The following is a 22677-nucleotide window of genomic DNA, read 5'->3' on the forward strand; positions in this document are numbered from 1 at the left end:
CCAGGCTGGCAGGTACATCGGGCCTCGTCAATAACCCGTAGGGCGTTTTCTATCTGAGGCGGACGCTCCTCCCCGACGGTTATCAGGGCAGCTTTCATCTTGCAGCTACTGATAACTGGTAAGTTCTTTGGCATGTGAGTGACACGATGCCTCTGACGATTACTGGCTGACTGGTGGTCATAAATAGACCAGAAAATTCCACATTCTTTAAGTAACTGAACGTCTATGCACAAAACAGCTTCAGAGTTCCCACTACTTTACAACTGTGTTAATGTGTTAGATACACTACTGGCCATTAAAATTGCTACACCACGAAGATCACGTGCTATATACGCGAAATTTAACCGATAGGAAGAAGATGCTGTGATATTCAAAAGATTAGCTTTTCCGAGCATTCAGACAAGGTTCGCGCCGGTGGCGACACCTACAACGTGCTGACATGAGGATCGTTTCCAACCTATTCCTCATACACAAACAGCAGTTGACCGGCGTTGCCTGGTGAATCGTTGTTGTGATGCCTCGTGTAAGGAGGAGAAATGCGTACCATCACGTTTCCGACTTTGATAAAGGTCGGATTGTAGCCTATCGCGATTGCGGTTTATCGTATCGCGACATTGCTGCTCACGTTGGTCGAGATCCAATGACTGTTAGCAGAACATGGAATCGGTGGGTTCAGGAGGGTAATACGGAACGCCGTGCTGGATCCCAACGGTCTCGATTCACTAGCAGTCGAGATGACAGGCATCTTATCCGCATGGCTGTAACGGATCGTGCAACCACGTCTCGATTCCTGAGTCAACAGATGGGGACGTTTGTAAGCCATCAACCGTCTGCACTAACAGTTCGACGACGTTTGCAGCAGCATGGACTATCAGCTCGGAGACCACGGCTGCGGTTACCCTTGACGCTGCATCACAGAAAGGAGTGCCTGCGGTGGTGTACTCAACGGGGAGCCTGGATGCACGAATAGCAAAACGTCATTTCTTCGGATGAATCCAGGTTCTCTTTATAGCATCCTCGTGGTTCGCATCCGTGTTTGGCGACATCTCGGTGAACGCACATTGGAAGCGTGTATTGGTCATCGCCATACTGGCCATTGGTTACACGTCTCGGTCACCTCTTGTTCGCAATGACGGCACTTTGAACAGTGGATGTTACATTTCAGATTTGTTACGACCCGTGACTTTACCCTTCATTCAATCCCTGCGAAACCCTACGTTTCAGCAAGATAATGCACGACCGCATGTTGCAGGTCCTGTACGGGCCTTTCTGGATATAGAAAATGTTCGACTACTGTCCTGGCCAGCACATTCTTCAGATCTCTCACCAACTGAAAACATCTGGTCAATGGTGGCCGAGCAACTGATACGTCACAATACGCCAGTCACTACTCTTAAAGAACTGTGGCATCGTGTTGAAGCTGCATGGGCAGCTGTACCTGTACACGCCATCCAAGCTCTGTTTGACTCAATGCCACCGTTATTACGGCCAGAGGTGGTTGTTCTGGATACTGATTACTCAGGATCTATGCACCCAAACTGCGTGAAAATGTTATCATATGTTAGTTCTACTGTAATATATTTGTCCAATGAATACCCGTTTATCATCTGGATTTTTTCTTTGTGTAGCAATTTTAATTGCGGTAGTGTATTTGTTAAACACATAAGGAGAAGAAAGCTTAGAAATGGTCTGTAATTACGTTTAATGTTTGATGGAAGTTGCTCTCGTTGTCAAACACAATATGTTTTCAAATTTTAACAAAATCTATTTTTACACTTATCTCAATGTTTACGACGTCAGTTGTACAATTAAATAATGCTGCAAACACATTCAGTGCTTATAAGTGGATATTGTCTGTAAACTGTGTTGCGAATAGAGTTGGTAGTAGTAAATTAAAACTCTATGCCTGCTGCTGAAGTTTGAGAGCATGAACAACGAAAGTAGAGTAACTCGTTAACTTTATTCTTTGCATAATTTAGTGGGGGTGAGGGTTGTGTCAGCAAGAAAAAGTTCCATAACGGTTTGAAATTATGTGTAAAGTTTGTTAGGGGTTATGTATTTCCGCGTCGTTATTTACTCTACTTCAAGACAGACTCACAATTTATAACTGTAATCCATTCATTCAGACGTATAGTCTTATGCTAAGAGATTAACATAATATAACCAGCAATAGAGTTAGAAACTGTGTGTCTATCTTGAGCCACCGTAACTGAGTGTGTCCACATACACAGTCTATAACAATACAGTATTTAAGAATGAGAGCACTAGGTGATTTCCTACAATTTAAATATCTTCAACATTTTGCGGCCCTGTCAGCAACTGTATAAATATTAATTTTAATAATTAACAGCCTCAGTTGCACCGTTTATCTACAAATTTACGTAGGTTTCAGTCGGGATAACCCAACCTTCTTCAGAGGCATCACGGTCGCGAAGTGGGGTCGAGGCAGTGCCACAAAAGTTTTACAGTCTGACGATTATTTATGGACTTCTAGTTTCAGCTTGATGATATCCGATGTCCATTATGGACAAACGGTAGATACTGTTATTCTGAAGGAGGTTGGGTTATCTCGTAAATTTCTAGGTAAACGATGCACTGTGACTTCCTATAACATTTGCACATAATTTCAAATCATTTCGAAACGTTATCTCGCTGACACCCCCACACAGTGATGAAATGCATCACGTTTTAATTTATTCCTTTTTTACTACTAACTCTATTCGCAACACGTTTCACAGACACTATCCACAAACACTACCGAATGTAGCTGCTAAATGATACGATTGTACGACACTTGTCATGAGCATTTAGATGCGTCTTAAAGAACTAGCTTTTGCTGAGAATGGCAGTCAGTAAGACTTCCGCATCAGTCGCGATGTTTTAATTTATTACTTCTTTACTCCATTCACTGCAGATTTTGCAGACCTTATCATTTAATGCACCTGCATAATTACGTCACTGCGCGACAAGTAGTGCCGGAGACCATTACGTCACGAGCATCGCGAGGTTCGAAAAAATTAGTTTTTACTTGAAATGGAGCGCAAATTACCCATACTAACTGATGCAGTGTTCGATGACAGCACTTTTCGACTTCCAACAAATTTTAAACTTAATTTGAAACATTTCCTTATATTTTTCATGCTTACATGTTTAAGTACAATATTTAACTCATTAACCCTCAGGAGTTTGAGGCTGTTTTACACACGGTAGCTCGATTCTTTGAAGACTCTGTGGTGTACTGGTATACCCAAAATCGCGCTGTATTCGAAATTTGACGAAGGCAACGCACGCACGGCTAAGCCCAAAAAGAACTGATTTACTGCCTCTTCTGTTTTCTAGCTAGCTGCGAGGCTTTAAGCGACATGACATAAATAGGCGTTCCCTGTATTCAGCTGTGACCTCCTCGCAGACGGGCGCAGTCGTGGCGGAATGTATAAAAACGCGGCGTCCTCGAGAGCCACTGTGCATGCGTGCTAGCGGCGATCCACTTGGCGTCGCGCCGCTGCGGCCGACTTCCCGGAAACGACTCCAGGACACTCAATAAAATATCACGCCGTACTCACCATCGATCAGCGCTAATGGCCCCCAGACCGTACTACCGGGGTGGGCGGTGTCCGTCTCGAGGCCGGCATTAAACGGCGGTATTCTAGTCCTCCCGTAATACTGTCGCCTCATTCACCATTACGATGAAAGTAAATTATTCGGTACGTCATTACTGCGTTCCTTCTTACAGGGAGACTGGCACGCAACAACATCGACCTGTGTATACAGCTACGAAAGCCGTTGAATGAAGTACAAGTGATAATATTACTACCGTAAGAAAGGTACTGTGGTCATGTAGTGTAAGTATGATGTATTACGTGCAAGTCTGTTGGTAAATTAACACGATCGCGTGTGTCACATGGCTCAAGGATGGAGCAGCCAGTGCTCAGGGCCGGTGCGAGAACGTTTTTCCGCAGAAGCAACATATCATTTGGTGTCCTCTCCCACTCGCTGCCTTTTCTGCGGCTCCTGGTAAGACCTTCGAAAATAAATCTAAACGTAATGATATTTTAAATAAAGTTCAGTCTTGATCACGATACCTATGTCTCAATAATATATGTGAACGGTTTCGGTTATATTTATATAGGGTGTTACAAAAAGATACGGCCAAACATTTAGGAAACATTCCTCACACACAAAGAAAGAAAATATGCCAAGTGGACATGTGTCCGGAAACGCCTACTTTCCATGTTAGAGCTCATTTTATTACTTCCCTTCAAATCACATTAATCGTGGAATGGAAACACACAGCAACAGAACGTACCAGCATGACTTCAAATACTTTGTTACAGGAAATGTTCAAAGTGTCCTCCGTTAGCGAGGATACATACATCCAAACTCCGTCGCATGGAATCCCTGGTGCGCTGATGCAGCCCTGAAGAGTGGCGTATTGTATCACAGCCGTCCACAATAAGAGCACGAAGAGTCTCTACATTTGGTACAGGGGTTGCGTAGACAAGAGCTTTCAAATGCCCCCATAAACGAAACAGGGTTAAGGTCAGGAGCCAGTGGAGGCCATGGAACTGGTCCACCTCTACCAGTCCACCGGTCACCGAATCTGTTGTTGAGAAGCGTACGAACACTTCGACTGAAATGTGCAGAAGCTCCATCGCGCATGAACCACATGTTGTCTCATACTTGTAAAGGCACATGTTCTAGCAGCACAGGTAGAGTATCCCGTATGAAATCATGATAACGTGCTCCATTGAGCGTACGTGGAACAACGAAACTAAAATGAGCTCTAACATGGAAATTAAGCGTTTCCGGACACATGTCCACGTAACATCTTTTTTTTTTTATTTGTGTGTGAGATCAGAAATGTAAGAACTATGGTATGAAGATTAGCATGTCCAAAACGAAAGTAATGTCAGTGGGAAAGAGATACAAACGGATTGACTGCCAAATAGGAGGAACAAAGTTAGAACAGGTGGACAGTTTCAAGTACTCAGGATGCATATTCTCACAGGATGGAAACATAGTGAAACAACTGGAAGCGAGGTGTAGCAAAGCTAATGCAGTGAGCGCTCAGCTACGATCTACTCTCTTCTGCAAGAAGGAAGTCAGTACCAAGACTAAGTTATCTGTGCACCGTTCAATCTTTCGACCAACTTTGTTGTATGGGAGCGAAAGCTGGGTGGGTTCATCTTACCTTATCAACAAGTTTGAAGTTACGGATATGAAAGTAGCTAGGATGATTGCAGGTACTAGTAGATGGGAACAATGGCAGGAGGGTGTCCACAATGAGGAAATCAAAGAAAAACTGGGAATGAACTCTATAGATGTAGCAGTCAGGATGAACAGGCTTAGATGGTGGGGTCATGTTACACGCATGGGAGAAGCAAGGTTACCCAAGAGACTCATGGGTTCAGCAGTAGAGGGTAGGAGGAGTCGGGGCAGACCAAGGAGAAGGTATTTGGATTCGGTTAAGAATGATTGAGAAGTAATAGGTTTAACTTCAGAAGAGGCACCAATGTTAGCACCGAATAGGGGATCGTGGAGGAATTTTATAAGGGGGCTATGCTCCAGACTGAACGCTGAAAGGCATAATCAGTCTTAAATGATGATGATGATGATGATGATGACTGTGTATGAGGAATATTTCCTGAAAGTTTGGCCATACCTTTTTCTAACACCCTATATAACCATTATCAGTTGACTTCGTAGCAGCTGAGGAGAGCTCCGCCTACCATCCTCCAAGGAAGCCATGGGTCTGAAGAGGGTTATATAAATATAACCGAAACCGGTCACATATGTTATTGAGACATAGGTGTCGTTTCAAGACTGAACTTTATTTGAAATATAGTAATCTATTGATCGCTGTATTCCAAAAGTGTTTACCAAAATTGGATAAACGTAATGATCTTGGAATCGGGTTCCTTGTCTTCAAAAATGAGAGCAACATAGACATTCATCAACAACAGATAAAAATTTCCGAACCATATTCATGTGCTAAATATTGAAAGAAGAATGGTTCAAATGGCTCTGAGCACTATGGGACTTAACATCTGAGGTCATCAGTCCCCTAGACTTATAACTATTTAAACCTAACTAACCTAAGGACATGACACACATCCATGCCAGACGTAGGATTTGAACCTGCGGACTGACGCGCCTAGAACCGCTCGGCAACAACTGCCCGCTTAAAAGAAGAAATAATTAATTTTGAATTGAAGCAATTCCTGAGACCTGTAGAAGAATTTGGTGAAAACAAAAAGTAGTAGATCTATTGTATTGTTCTAGCTTCAAGGAAACTGTGATATGGAATGAATGAAAATACAAAACTTCTGTTACTTGTTAATTTAACAACGGAAATTTTCGGTACTCTAATTTACAAATTACTTTACTTTGCAGCGGTAAAATGGGACAGAAACGCAAAGAAGTCATCCAGTTTTATATTGACATCAAAAATGAAAGAAAATCTTTAAGTGCGTTAAGAATATATCACACGTGTATAAAAGTCAAGATAAACAGTCAAATTTCAGAAAATGTGCCATGAAAGTATTCCAGAATGACATTTTCACTCTGCAGCGGAGTGTGCGCTGATACGAAACTTCCTGGCTGATTAAACCTGCGTGCCGCACTGAGACTCGAACTCGGAACCTTTGCCTTTCGTGGGCAGGTGCTCTACCAACTCAGCTACCCAAGCACGATTCACGGCCCGTCCTCACGGCTTTATTGAGATACAGCAGAAATAAAGCTCCCACCTTCCAAACTGTACAAAAGCTCTCCTGCGAACCCTGCAGAACTAGCACTCGCCGGCCGCGGTGGACGAGCGGTTCTAGGTACTTCAGTCCGGAACCGCGCGACTGCTACGGTCTCAGGTTCGAATCCTGCCTCGGGCGTGGATGTGTGTGATGTCCTTAGGTTAGTTAGGTTTAAGTAGTTCTAAGTTCTAGGGGACTGATGGCCACAGATGTTAAGTCCCATAGTGCTCAGAGCCCTTTGAATTTTTGAAATAGCACTCGTGAAAGAAATAATATTGCTGAGACATGGCCTAGCCACAGCCTGGGGGATGTTTCCAGAAAGCTGTGAGGACGGGGCGTAAGTCGTGCTTGGGTAGCTCAGTTGGTAAAGCTCTTTCCCGCGAAAGACAAAGGTCCCGAGTTCGAGTCTCGGTGTGGCACACAGTTTTAATCTGCCAGTAAGTATCATATTAGAGTATTGATAGAAATGGTCAAATTTGTTATTTCTGTGTCTAAAAAGAGAAATGAAAATATGTGTGTGTGTGTGTGAAACGAAAGAGAAATATTTTAATCATCTTACTCTGTTCTCTGCCCTCAAAGAATTAACAGACAAAACCAACCTATAGAGATCTTAACCCCCCTCCCCCACACACCACAAAAAAAATCCTGAAACCTAAAATCTCTCTCTCCCTCCCTTTCTCTCTCCCTCTCTTTCTCTCTCTGTCTCCCCCCTTTTACATACACACACACACATACACACACACACACACACACACACACACATACACACACACACACACACACACACACACACACACACACACACACTAAAAAAACAAAAAAAACAAAAAAACTCAGTCTGAAAGGTTCAAAACAACCGCCAGGAACACCTTCAACTGTTCCACTGTCAGCCATCTTGTTTTTACACCTCCAGCTGTTCCACTGCCAGCCATGTTTTGTTTTTATAGCTGATAAACAGTGAAACAGTGAGTGACAGTGACAGTGGCAGTGGCAACTCGATATTCAGTATTTGACAGTGATGAAGACGAAAAAAGAGTAAGTGAAACACCATGTAAATAGACACTCACACACACACACACACACACACACACACACACACACACACACACACACACATAGAATTAAATAATTTCAGGCATAATAATAACATAGTTCTTAAAATTGTAATTTTGGCTTAAACAATTTATCTACTTTAAGGTATAAGTGGTTGCAGATGAGAAACTGTCGGTCACTGTAGAAACACAAGATGTCAGAAAAACCACACCATGTAGTAAAAAGGTATGGATTTTCATAATTTATGTGTTTTTTCAAATATCTATAATTACATTTTTTTAAACTAATAGCTACATGTATACAAAACAACAAAGAACGTTCTTTATCTTTAACAGATGGAAAATAAAAGCCCACTGAGGATGCTGCAACTGCAGTGAAACATGTTTGGGTTATAAAACAAAACTGTGTTTTGCTAAAGGCGGACCCTATCCATAAACATATATAAAGAAATATTTTACTAATAGAGTTGGCTGACAGTCATTCCTACAGATATTCATTACATGAACTGACAATTATTCTCTTTGATAAAAGCATGGTACTGACATTTTTTTAGTTTTTAATTAGCAAAATCTTTCACAATAGATGCCGAATCTGTCTTCAAGTATCGCCGTCAGTTGCCAAAAGTGGGAGTCTAGCCGCGCGGGCTGTCTGCACGGTCTTGGGCGCCTTGTCACGGTCCGCGCGGCTTCCTCCATCGGAGGTTCGAGTCCTCCCTCGCGCACGGATGTTTGCGTTGTCCTTAAGTTAGATTAAGTAGTGCGTAAGTTTAGGGACCGATGAGCTCAGCAGTTTGGTCCCCATAAGACCTTACCACATAATTCAAATTTCTGACAGTCTAGACAACATATCTTAAAAAAGCGAATAAGCGTATGAGGTTATTAACTTGACTTTGAGAAATTCCTTTCATAACTAACTGTACATATAAGGTAATGTCAGGAATGGCCGAAAATACTCCATTGTAACAAAATACATAGTTTTCAGAGACGTGTTTGTTGATATAAGAGTGCAAACAAGATCTGGGATTTGCTTCATTGAGGTGGTATATGAAACAGAAAAAAAACTGACGGAATTCTCAGATAATTCTCAAATTCGCTTTTGCGGCCTACTGGTGTAGGAATGAAGACCTTATGTAACAACTGAAGCCCTGACACCGATATGTACGTTCGAGAAGTTCAAAGGGCATTGAAAATACAGCAGACGGATTCGGTTATTTCACAGTCTTGGTTTTCCAAGAACAAACTCCCTGGCTGTCACGAAAGCGTGTATGAATCTCCTACCGATCGAACTGACCAGTAACAATCGCCAGAAAGTCGTCCCCTAATTCGATCCGGTGGCTACCCAAAGTGCTCGAACAGCTGTCTGAAATATTCGAACCAGTTTTCTGTGTGCAGTATTTTCTGTAGACCCACTTTAGAGTGATGTGTGTAGTATACAGCCTGTTTCACAATTCGTATTGAAGGTCTCTAGGGGCTGCAGAGGGCACTTAGGGTATAAAGTTCTGACAGGGAACCCATGTCCAGAAATGTACCATCGGCATGTAAAATGAGTCCAAGATAGGATCACTTTAAAATCTCCTGCTTTATGGCACGTTTCGCAGTGGTGCAGCTGCACAACGAATGTTTCGAGAACGTTTTCCGGATAGCCTCAGTTCGTCACATACCATATTCGTTCGAATAGAACAACGGCTGCGACAAACTGGGACGTTGGTGATTAGGAGGGTTGACTGGCTGTGATGCTCGACGGACTCGCACCACGGCTTGCAGACCATGTGCATGAGAGCATGCGTCGTGCATACAACTGGTGCAATGAACAACAGCATCGCTTAGGGAAGCATCTCCAGTATGCAGTGCACAACGGTCATAGCTCATTGTCTCCGCAGTGGGCATATTATCAATAAGGTGATTCGAAAGTGATCCGTTCCTCAGAATTTCTCTACACTACTAGAACCCTGTAACACGAACTGTAAAACACCCTGTAGATGTAAATATTTACGTACACATTCCGTGGATTCTATCAGTAAATGATCGTTAGTGATTATAATATCTACATCTACATCTACATTGATTCTCCGCAAGCCTCCGTACGGTGCTTGCTGGAGGGTACCCTGTACCATTGCTAGCCATTTCCTTCCCTGGTCCACTCGCAAATAGAGCGAGGGAAAAATGACGGTCTATAAGCCTCGGTATGAGCCCTAATTCCTCGAATCTTATCTTCGGGGTCTTTGTTGTATTCTGTTTACCCGCCTTTTTCGTCTCATTGTCTCTGTAGAGCTAAAGAGTAACTGTCGCGTGACTGCGGCCTCCCTTCGGATAGACCGTTCGCCGGGTCCAAGCCTTTCGAATTGACGCCACTTCGGCGACTTGCGCGTCGATGGGGATGAAATGATAGTGAATAGGGCGACACAACACCCAGTACTCCCTGAGCGGAGAAAATCTCCGACTCAGCCGGGAATCGAACCCGGGCAGGTAGGTATGACATTCTGTCCATCTGATCACTCAGCTACTGGGGGCGGATTTTGTAGAGCTTTACCATGGGAAACAAGGAGAGGACGTCGGCTGGTCCCCGGTATCCTCGTTCTATAACACAAGCTGCACGCAATTAATAACTATGTTCTTTATTCACAATCAAAGAGGTAGTAAACTTAAAGTTCTATATGTCGAGGTACAAGCTCGCTTCTGTATAGTCCACATAGCTTCAATGCTGTTGAAGTCCTCTATGTCCACTACAAGGTTGCTTTGTGCTGCCTGTCTCTATGCTAGACGCTAAGACTGCGGCTCCGTCTCGGTGACATGCCGGATCTCCCGGCGTACGGACTCGAGCTAACTGACGTAACAGGCTCGAACTAAATGGCCAAACTGGCCCTCTGGTCTGCGGAGGCGCTCCTAAAATACTGGCGACTGAGAGGACGTTGGAATGTTTCCAGCGAGTCTTGTCATTGCCCTCTATCGATACAGTCTTTAAGCGCAGTTAATGTTGGCAGCAGTAGAGTAGTTCGGCAGGTAGCTTCAAATGCTGCTTCTCTAAGTTTTCTCAGTAGCGTTTATCAAAACGAACGTCGCCTTCCCTCCAGGGATACCCATTTGAGTTTCTGAAGCATCTCCACAACACTTATGTCTTGTTCGAAAACACCGGTAACGAATGTAGCACCCCACCTCTGAACTGCTTCGATGTCTTCCTTCAGTCCGACCTGTTACGGATCCCAGACACTCAAGCAGAACTCCAGAGTAGGTCGCACCAGCATCCCTTATGCGGTCTCCATTAGAGGTGAATCACTCTTTCCTAAACTTCTCGCAATAAACTGAAGTCGATCATTCTACTTCCCTACAGCAGTTCTGACGCGCTCGATTCATTTCATATCGCTTTGCAGCATTACGCCTAGGTATTCATACGACTTGACTGTATCAGGCAAGACACTGGTAATAGTGTATCCAAACACTACAGGTTTGTTTTCCCCCATCATAAAATCGCCAGAGCAGGCTTGGAAGTGCTCAGTGCAGCACTAAGCGCTGTTTATTTATTTCCTGTCAAAAAAACATAAAGGTATGTAACTTATACCATTAACGCCAATACTATAATATTGTGCGGAAGGGGGAGGGGGGTGAAGTATAAAAAGATACGACGCAGCGAGAAGAATTTGAAAGAGCACTGAAAGGTCTAAATCGAAAGAACGCTCCTGGAGCAGACGACATTCTCTAATTATTCAGATCACTGAGAGAACTGGCCATAACAAAAGTATTTCATCTGGAGTCCTAGATGTACGGGACAGGAGATTTATCTGCAGACTTCAGCAAGATTGTAATGATTCCAGTTACAAAAAACGGTAGGTGCTGACAGGTACGTGGACATCCGCAGAAATATATCTGGCGGACGGGCAGGGCGAGTCAGTTTCGTGGGGCATTACTCTAAAGTCAGTCGGTTTAGAAAAGTCATTCCACAAGAACCAAATTCTATAGGCTATATGAGAAAGTTATTATGTCACAGGAAATTGAGCTTATCTATTGAATACCTACCTTAGCACGAGAACTGTTTAATCAATAAAAACTCTATACTCCACATTCCAGGAAGGGAGGGATGCCTTTGGAAAGATGTGAATGATAGCGAACTATCAATTAAGCAAGTCGTGGTTGCAAAACACTCACACGAATTATCTACAGAAAAATGGAAAATTACTTAGAAGTTTACCTCAGGGAAGATTGTTTTGGGTTCCTGGGAAATGTAGGAATACACGAGGCATTACCGACCATACGAATTATCTTGGAAGCCGGGTTGAAGAAATATAGATCCATGTTTATGGCATTTGCGGATCTACAGAAGCTTTTTGACAACGTTGCTTACAATGTACTCTTCTGAATACAGAAGGTGCCACGCACGAAATAAAAGAAACGAACGGTTGGTTATTCACAACTTGTGCACAAACCAGAATGCAGCTGTAAGAGTTGATGGACATGAAAGAGTAACTTAGGAGGAAGTGAAACAGGATTGAATCCTATCGCCGGTGTTATTCAACCTGTACATTGAACAAGCGGTAAAGTAACCCATAAGAACTTTAGGAAAGGGTAGAAAGAAAAACATTGAGGTCAACTGGCGATATTGAAATTCTGCCAAAGACGGCAAAGAAATTGGAAGAACAGCTGAACTGTATGGATACTGTATTGAAAAGAAGATACTAATTGAAAATTCAATAAAAATAAACTAATTGTAATGGGACTAGTGTATTTAATGAGTCAATGTTGAGGGAATTATCCTGGGAAATGAGGCACTAAAAGTTGTAGATGACTTTCGCAACTTGAACGATAGTATAGATTATAATGGCAGAAGCAGAGAGTATATAATACAGAGACTGGTAATAAGAGGAAAATCATTTCTAAAAATGTCAGTTTTGTTAACACTGAATGTAAAATTAAGTGTTAGAAAGTATTTTCTGAAGGTACTTATCCAGGGTGTAGCCTTGTTCAAAAGTGAAATAATTCGAAGAAGGCTTTTAAACACAGTGCTTCTGAAGAGCGTTGAAGATTAAATGAATCAATTGAATAACGAATGAAAAGATAATGATAAAAATTGGGGGGCAAGGAAATTAGCCTTGTACAAACGTGAAATAAATCAGGAAAGAAGCTAACAGAAGGTACTTAAATGTAGTGTTAGTGAAAAATGCTGAAGATTAAATGGGTGGATCGAATAACGAATGAAGAGGTCCTGAATAGTAGTGAGGCGCGAAGAAATGTATAGCACAACTCGACTAGCGTTAAGTCGAAAGGACACATCTTGAGGCATTTAGGAACTGTAAGTTCCACGGTGGTGGGAAGCTTACAATGGATAGGTAAGTGGCGACTATCATGTGCTTCGCAGATTTCACCAAACCGCTTGACACTATCTACTTCGACATTTTACTTGCCAGCCTAATTTTCTCACCAAGTGCAGTACAATGATCTCGCTCATGCCTGTCGTGTCGTTAACGTTGCGTCATGCCAGGTACCTTAAAGTCGTCCCCAGAATCCGGTATTAGATCCTATACTCTTTTCACCGTACGTCAATGATGTGGCAGTTCTTTCCCGCTGCAAATGTTTCATGTGCGCTGATGACCTTCGGCTTGTATCTCACTGCAAAACTAATAAACCCGAAGACAACTATCGTGAACCTCATACCGACCATTGCGCCCTATTAAAATGGTTGCATGATATAGGGTTAAGGTTGAACCCATCCAAAACCCATGCGGTAATGGTTAGTCATTCTAAGCTCTTTAGTCCGAAATGTCGTGAATTCCTACTATCTTTAATCCCAGCGATGACAAATATCAGTTCCTCTCCCTCAGAAAAGAGTGTAGGAGTAATAACAGATGAAAATGTAAGCTAGAATGTACGAGAAGGCATGTGCATACCTCCATACCCTACAAAAATGTAAAAAGCTCTTCTCTCTTGAACTGAAAAAGATACTTGCACCAACAACTATACTTCAAATTAATGATTACAGTGATGTTATTGTGCAACTTTATTCTCAGGAAAGCTTACGGTATAGAATACTCCATCATTCCCTTCACGCAACATAAAACCGCATCGTCCACTTTAAGCCACACTCTGAAAAACGGGTAGGGACCTGACAATCCGGTCACGACACAAATGTGGTGGAGTGTTTGTTTACATGACGCGTATACCGACTCTGGAATCTGGAAACCAACAGCCAAAGCCGCATTTCAAGAATCGGTGTTGGAGCGTTTACAGAAGCCGTTTTGGGAGGTCGATTTGTGGAAATACGGATTAAGCATCACATGTAAACACAGCCTCTGAGAGAAACAGTTCTCAGCGCTGTGATATATTCCGGAATCAACAGACACTTCTTCGAAGCAGTTTATACTGCAAAACGTCGCAGCGGAAAGCCTCAGCTGAGATCACCTAAAGTGTTGCGCCGAACGTCACGCAGGACAAGCTGGGTGACGCAACGGCTGTTCCGTACACTGACTGCGCGCCTCTTGGCCTCCTGTATTTTTCCCCGGACGGCGGTAGTTTTCCCGTGACGTCAGCATTTTTCCTACTGGAAAGTTTACTTGCGGGTGCGCCCGGCCACATGTTGACCACCGCTGCTGGTGTTTACAAACACGCTCTCTCCCAGCGGTTTACCGATTCGCAACGTACCTCATTCAACGGTTAAAGGAAAGTTACGTAAAGCAAGTCACCTACTCTGTGCGCTTATTCACATCACATTATTTAGTGCTCCACCTTCAATCTATGATCACTGTGCAATTATTAAAGAAGGTACCTCTTTCTCTGTCGTATATTAAGACAGCGGAGCACTATTTGGTCCTCCCTGCTCAACTTGCGCGTCGAAGAAGCAATGATGGAAATGAAAAGGAGTTTGAAGAACGGAATTAAAATTTAAGGCGAAAGGATATTAATGCTGCAGAGTAGGCTGAACAGAAGCAGTGAGGTGAACAGTAATAATGGTTGAATAGAAACTAAATTTTCAAGCAGATGTATGCTACCATGTCCGAAAACAAGTGGGAATTCCATTCAAATATTTGTTTATCTAGTTTGGTGGTAAACCAATCTGACCGGGAAATTACAAATTTAAGAGTTGTTGACACTGTCAGATATGTTTTCTTCACTCTGTGACATACATCTGATGTGATGCCGAATTTGCTTACACCGAACTTTGTCTGCAACTACCAGTCTAAATTGTATTGTAATATAAGTTCCTGTGAAGCAAATCTGCTTCTCAATTTCACTGCCGAAAGTACTCCTACTCTACTCTGACTTCTGCTTAGACTAATTCGAAACGTAGCACTGTTTTCCGAAATTTGTGTAGTGAACAGTAGTGTGTAAAAGTAGTATGAAGCAAACAGCTCGGTTGAATGACACAGTCAAGGCAGCCTGTAAAAGGAAAAAGAAGACATATCAAAAATGGCTACATACTAGAACTCAGGTAGACAGAGAAAGTTATGTTGAAGAAAGAAACAAAGCCAAGCAGATAATTGCAGCATCCAAGAAGAAATCTTGGGAAGACTTTGGAAGCAGGTTGGAGACTATGGGTCAAGCTGCTGGAAAACCATTCTGGAGTGTAATTAGCAGTCTTCGAAAGAGAGGTAAGAAGGAAATGACAAGTATTTTGGACAGGTCAGGAAAACTGCTGGTGAATCCTGTGGATGCCTTGGGCAGATGGAGGGAATATTTTGAAGAGTTGCTCAATGTAGGTGAAAATGCGATCAGTAATGTTTCAGATTTCGAGGTAGAATGTGATAGGAATGATGATGGAAATAGGATCACATTCAAGGAAGTGGAGAAAATGGTCAATAGATTGCAGTGCAATAAAGCAGCTGGAGTGAATGAAATTAAGTCGGAACTCATCAAATACAGTGGAATGTAAGGTCTTAAATGGCTACACAGGATAATTGAAATGGCCTGGGAGTCGGGACAGCTTCCATCAGACTGGACAAAAGCAGTAATCACACCAATCTTTAAACATGGAAACAGAAAAGATTGTAACAACTACAGAGGTATCTCTTTAATCAGCGTTGTGGGTAAAATCTTCTCAGGTATTGTTGAAAGGAAAGTGCGAGTATTAGTCGAGGACCAATTGGATGAAAATCAGTGTGGGTTTAGGCCTCTTAGAGGTTGTCAGGAGCTTACGGCAAATAATGGAGAAGTGTTATGAGTGGAACAGGGAATTGTATCTATGCTTTATAGATCTAGAAAAGGGATATGACCGGGTTCCTAGGAGGAAGTTATTGTCTGTTCTACGAGATTATGGAATAGGAGGCAAACTTTTGGAAGCAAGTAAAGGTCTTTACATGGATAGTCAGGCAGCAGTTAGAGTTGACGGTAAACTGAGTTCATGGTTCAGAGTAGTTTCAGGGGTAAGACAAGGCTGCAACCTGTCTCCACTGTTGTTCATATTATTTATGGATCATATGTTGAAAACAATAGACTGGCTGGGTGAGATTAAGATATGTGAACACAAAATAAGCAGTCTTGCATATGCGGATGACTTAGTTGTGATGGCAGATTCGATTGAAAGTTTGCAAAGTAATATTTCAGAGCTAGATCAGAAATGTAAGGACTATGGTATGAAGATTAGAATCCCCAAAACGAAAGTAATGTCAGTGGGAAAGAAATATAAACGGATTGAATGCCAATGAAGGAACAAAGTTAGAACAGGTGGACGGTTTCAAGTACTTAGGATGCATATTCTCACAGGATGGCAACATAGCGAAGAACTAGAAGCGAGGTGTAGCAAAGCTAATTCATTGAACGCTCAGCTACGATCTACTCTCTTCTGCAACAAGGAAGTCAGTACCAAGACTAAGTTATCTGTGCACCGTTCAATCTTTCGACCAACTTTGTTGTATGGGAGCGAAAGCTCGGTGGATTCAGGTTACCTTATCAACAAGGTTGAGGTTACGGATATGAAAGTAGTAGGATGATTGCAGGTATGGGAACAATGAGGAAATCAAAGAAAAACTGGGAATGAATATAGATGTAGTAGTCAGGGCGAACAGGCTTAGATGGTGGGGTCATGCATGGGAGAAGCAAGGTTACCCAAGAGACTCATGGGTTCAGCCGTAGAGGGTAGGAGGAGTCGGGGCAGACCAAGGAGAAGGTACCTGGATTCGGTTAAGAATGTTTTTGAAGTAATAGGTTTAACATCAGAAGAGGCACCAATGTTAGCACTGAATAGGGGATCGTGGAGGAATTTTATAAGGGGGCTATGCTCCAGACTGAACGCTGAAAGGCATAATCAGTCTTAAATGATGATGATGATGATGATGATTGTGTGTGAGGAATATTTCCTGAAAGTTTGGCCGTACCTTTTTGTAACACCCTGTATAACCATATGATGATGATGAATAGTAACAGTCTTCAGAAGAAGATCAAGAATTGCACAGTAATGAGGTATCACCCGGCAAGTAGAATAGCACTGCGGGTTCTGGGGCATTTAAACAACGGGCGACCCCTTCTTTACGGTGATCACGCTTTCCGAAACACTTAGACAGACACTGAGGAAAGTAGCGGATCTCGGTAGCCCGCAGTTATGTTGTTCGAATGGTTCAAATGGCTCTGAGCACTATGCGACTCAACAGCTGTGGTCATAAGTCCCCTAGAACTTAGAACTACTTAAACCTAACTAACCTAAGGGCACCACAGACATCCATGCCCGAGGCAGGATTCGAACCTGCAACCGTAGCAGTCGCGCGGTTCCGGACTGAGAGCCTAGAACCGCGAGACCACCGCGGCCGGCAGTTATGTTGTCAATGCGAGTTTGATACGATAACAGCGTAACTTATAAGTAGTAGGATAGTAGTGGGCGTATGGAATGACCATGATCATGAGTATCAGGATACACAGATAAGGGCGTCTGCTGTCAGGTTATCCGCTTGAGCCCCTTACTGCTTCCCCCCCCCCCCCCCCTCCCTCTCACCTGGGGAATCACCAGGAGTTGATCAAAATCCCCGCAGGGGTAGCTGAATCACAAGCCCTAGCCAATCGTGCGAAATGAATTCAAGGTCATGACATAACTCGATAGTGGTAACGTGATTTAAAATTGGTGCAAAACTGCTCCCTACCTCTCTCAGCCACTAGTAGCTCAATGAAAGAGGAAGCAACTCAGTGGATCAATACGAATCGAGCTCCTCCTTAATCATTCTTTGTAGCTAGTTCAGCTGTGTGTAGACCTCTTCAGTTGAGGTCTGGACATTAAGGTTTGTTATATAAACAGTAATTCTGTAGTGGAAGTGTTTGGAAATAGTAAGAGTGATATAACAAATTAACTTTATAGCATGTAATTAACCATTTCTTTTTTGCAGTTCGAAATATTACACAATAATTTTTTATTATTCATTTACAAATCAATTTTCTTCTGATGACATATCGCACAGTGATTGTACACAAAGCTATGTCTTCTAATAAACAGTAATTTGCAATGTTAATTTTTTGTTGATGTATTACATTGTCATTCTTCAGGAATGGGTGAACCACGGCCGAACACAGCGTCAAGAAGGAAGCAGTCGACCTAGAGAGACAACAGAATGTGGGGACAGAGCAATCCCCAGAGAGGCATTCAGAGCTCCGGATTCGTCGTTAATATAGATGCGACATGTAACAGGTGATTCAGCGACCACGAGGATGATTAATAGGAGGTCCACAGGAGGGGTCCTCAGCTCACGCCGCCCTTTGTGTTGCTACCATTGGCTTCTGTGCTTCAGCAAACCAGTTTTGCAGGAAACTGATTTTTTGGAAAGTTAATTCCTTATGATCATTTAGCAAATAATTTATGTACACTAAAACTAGTATAGAGCAGAGTGACTTAAATACTACGTTAGCCATTTTGTATCTATATCCACTGGTAATTCCTTTATTCAATATTTACATTTTTCTTTCACTTTTTTTTTTTTTGAGTCATCAGCACAGGATCAAGTAGGTGAAAAGACGAGGGTTAGTAGAAATTCTTGGGTAACGGAAGAGATACTGAATTTAATTGATGAAAGGAGAAACTACAAAAATGAAGTAAATGAAGAAGGCAAATAGGAATACAAATGTCTCAAAAATGAGATCGACAGGAACTGCAAAATGGCTAAGCAGGGGTGGCTAGAGGACAAATGTAAGGATGTAGAGGCATATATCACTAGGGGTAAGATAAATACAGCCTGCAGGAAGACTGAAGAGTCCTTTGGAGAAAAGACAACTACCTCTGTGAATACCGAGAGCTCATGTGGGAAATCGATTCTAAGCAAATAAGGGAAGGCAGAAAGGCGGAAGGAATACATAGAGGGCCTATACAAGGGCGATGTACTCGAGGGAATGTTCTGGAAATGGAAGAGGACGTAGGTGAAAATGAGATAGGAGATGCAATATTGCGTGGAGAATTTGACAGAGTACTGTAAGACCTAAGTTGAAATAAGGCTCCGGGAGTAGACAACATTCCATTAGAGCTGCTGATAGCCTTGGGAGAGCAGGTGTCTAAATGCTGACCCTACTACGTATATTAGAAGATAGATTAAGGAAAGGCAAACCTACTTTTCTAGCATTTTTAGACGTAGAGACAGCTTTTGACAATGTTGACTGGAATATTCTCTTTCAAATTCTGATGGTGGCAGGGGTCAAATCCAGGGAGCGAAAGACTGTTTACAATTTATACAGTAACCAGAATCGAGGGGCATGAAAGGGAAGCAGTGGTTGGGAAGGGAGTGAGACAGGGTTGTAGCCTATCCCCGATGTTATTCAGTCTGTGTATTGAGCAAGCATGAAGTAAACAATAGAAAAATTCAGAGCAGAAATTAAAAGCCATGATGAAGAAATAAAAACTTTGAGGTTTGACGATGACATTCTCATTCAATCTGAGACAGCAAAGGATGTGGCAGAGCATTTGAACGGAATGGACAGTCTCTTGAAAGGAGGATACAAAATAAACATCAACAAAACAAAACTAGCATAGTGGAATGTAGTCGCATTAAATCAGGTGATGCTAAGGAAATTAGAATAGGAAATGAGAAACTTAAAGAAGTAGATAAGTATTGCTATTTGGGAGCAAAATAGCTGTTGATGTTCGAAGTAGAGAGGATGTAAAATGTAGACTGGCAATGGCAAGGAAAGCGTTTCTGAAGAAGAGAAATTTCTTAACATCGAGTATAGATTTAAGTGTCAGGAAGTACTTTCTGAAAGTATTTGTAGCTATGTATGAAAGTGAAACATGGACGATAAATAGTTTGGATATGAAGAGAATAGCAGCTTTCTAAATTTGGTGCTAGAGAAGAATGCAGATTATTAATGGGTCGATCACATAACTAATGAGGAGGTATTGAATAGAATTGGGAAGAAGAGGAATTTATGACACAACTTGACTAGAAGAAGGGACCGGTTCGTAGGACACGTTCTGAGGCATCAAGAGATCACTAGTTTACTATTGTAGGGAAGTGTGGAGGGTAAAAATCGTAGAGGGGGACCAAGGGATGAAAACACTAAGCAGATTCCGAAGGATGTAGATTGCATTAGATACTGAGAGATGTAGAAGCTTGCACAGGATAGAGTAACATGGAGAGTTGCATCAAACCATTCTCTGGACAGAAGTCTACAACAACAACAACAGTCTGCTGACTGATTTGATGCGGCTCTCCAAGAATTCCTCTACTGCGCCATCCTCTTCATCTCAGAGTAGCACTTGCAACCTACGTCCTCGGTTAGTGGATGGATGTATTGCAGTCCCTGTCTTCCACTACAGTTTTTGCTCTCTAGAGCTCCCTCTAGTACCATAGAAGATATTCCTTGATGTCCTAACACATAACCTATCACTTGCCCCTCCTCTTTGTTAGTGTTTTCCACATATTCCATTACTCTCCTATTCTACGCAGAACCTCCTCATTCCTTGCCTTATCAGTCCAGATAATTTTAAAGATACGTCTATAGTACCACATCTCATATGCTTCGGTTCTCTTCTGTACTGGTTTTCCGACTGTCCATGTTTTATTACGATGCAATGTTGTGGATTTCAGAAATTTCTCGCTCGAACCAAGGGTTATGTTTGATACTAGTAGACTTCTCTTGGCTAGGAATGCCCTTTTTTCAGTCGTGGTCTGCTTTTGACGTCCTCCTTGCTCCGTTCGTTATTGGTTATTTTGCTGCCTAGGTAGTAGAATTCCCTAACTTCATCTATTTTGTGATCAAATACTGATTTTAAGTTTCTCTCTGTTCTCATTTTTGCTGTTTCTCATTACTTTCATCTTTCTTCGATTTACTCTCAATCCATATTCTGTACTCTTTAGGCTTTTCATTCCATTCTGAAGATGATGTAATTCATCTTCAATTTCACTCAGGATAGCAATGTCACCAGCGAATCGTATCATTGATGTCCCTTCACCTTGAACTTTAACTCCACTCCTGAGCCTTTCTCTTATTTCCATCATTGCTTCTTCGATGTACAGATTGAACAGTAGGACGAAAGACTACATCCTTGTTTCACACCCTTTTTAATCCGAGCACTTCGTTCTTGGTCTTCCGCTCCCATTATTCCCTCTTGGCTCTTGTATATATTTTATAGTACCAGTCTCCCCTATTGCTTAACCTATTTTGCTCAGAATTTCGAACATCTTTCACCATTTTCCATTGTCGAACATTCACTGTATACAGTATTTCATACAATATATATGCGAAACGAAGAGCAGTAGCACCAGACGAAGGAAAAGAACCACATACACAAGTATATATACAATATTTTGCACGCGCTCACACACACACACACACACACACACACACACACACACACACACACACACACACACAGTAAACTATGACAAACTGTTCATGCAACTATTCTGCACATATACATAACTACTACTTACAAACAAAGTGCAGACACAGACACGCAATCACTGGAATGAATGGTGTAAGGACGGTAGAGATCCTATCCTGGCCCCACAGATGAACTGTTTGTCGTCATGATGGGACAGCACTATTTTCAGCTGGAGTGCAGTACGTACCTCATGAACTCTCTATCAGACGATAACCTGGTGCATCATATATGGAGCGGCGCCAAAGCCCTCGAGTAGGCACTCTTACAGCTTTGGATCATGTCTGTTATGTGTATCTCTTGTGTTTATTAAACTTCCGAAAAAACGCTACGAACTTAAGCACAACCCAATTTTACAGTAGAAATTTGATGCTAAAAGTAGTTTTTGAAGAAAAAATTGGCGTTAGTAACGAGAAAAAGTAACGTGAAATCATTCAAAACAGTTAACGCACAAAAATTCATTCTCCTGCTCATCCGTAGCAGAAAACTGTTCCTGGGCCCACATTGCACGTCTGGGTCACTTGACCACAACCTCAGTGTCGGGAACCTTTCCCGTCAGCTAGCGATCCACCGTTGTTCTGCCATATCAGTCTCATTACTATCTGTAAAATTATTCCTCTTGGACAACTCAATTGCTAAGGCTCTTAGATCTCTAACAACAAGAGACGAACTTAAATTTCATTTACTTTTATTCTGAAGTAAAGCTGTTGAATCTCCAGGGAGGCAGAGGTTTTAATCAACAAGACAAGTTTATCCGCAAAGTTGAGAGTACTCAGTATTGTAGAACACTCAGTATAATGTCGTTTATTGAAACTGAACTATACTTCTCGAACAATCACTATATACACACAAACACAAATAACTTGTAGGCGGCCATTCATCAAGAGCATCGGTGATGTCCGTTGGAGCTGGTCCTAGCTCGGCAAGGCACTGTCTGTACTGCTCTGGCCTTATAAAGCCGGCGGAATACTCCAACTTTCACTGTGTCTGTGAGGCGTCCTCTGCTGAAAAAGGTTCGCATTAGTCTGAAGCAAGTTCTGTTTGTTTTGAAGAATTGTTTTCCTCTTGGTTGTTGCCTGCAAGTGCTTGTGTATGTTATATGGTACACAGG

Source organism: Schistocerca gregaria, chromosome 6 (genome assembly GCF_023897955.1).
Source record: "Schistocerca gregaria isolate iqSchGreg1 chromosome 6, iqSchGreg1.2, whole genome shotgun sequence".
NCBI lineage: Eukaryota > Metazoa > Arthropoda > Insecta > Orthoptera > Acrididae > Schistocerca > Schistocerca gregaria.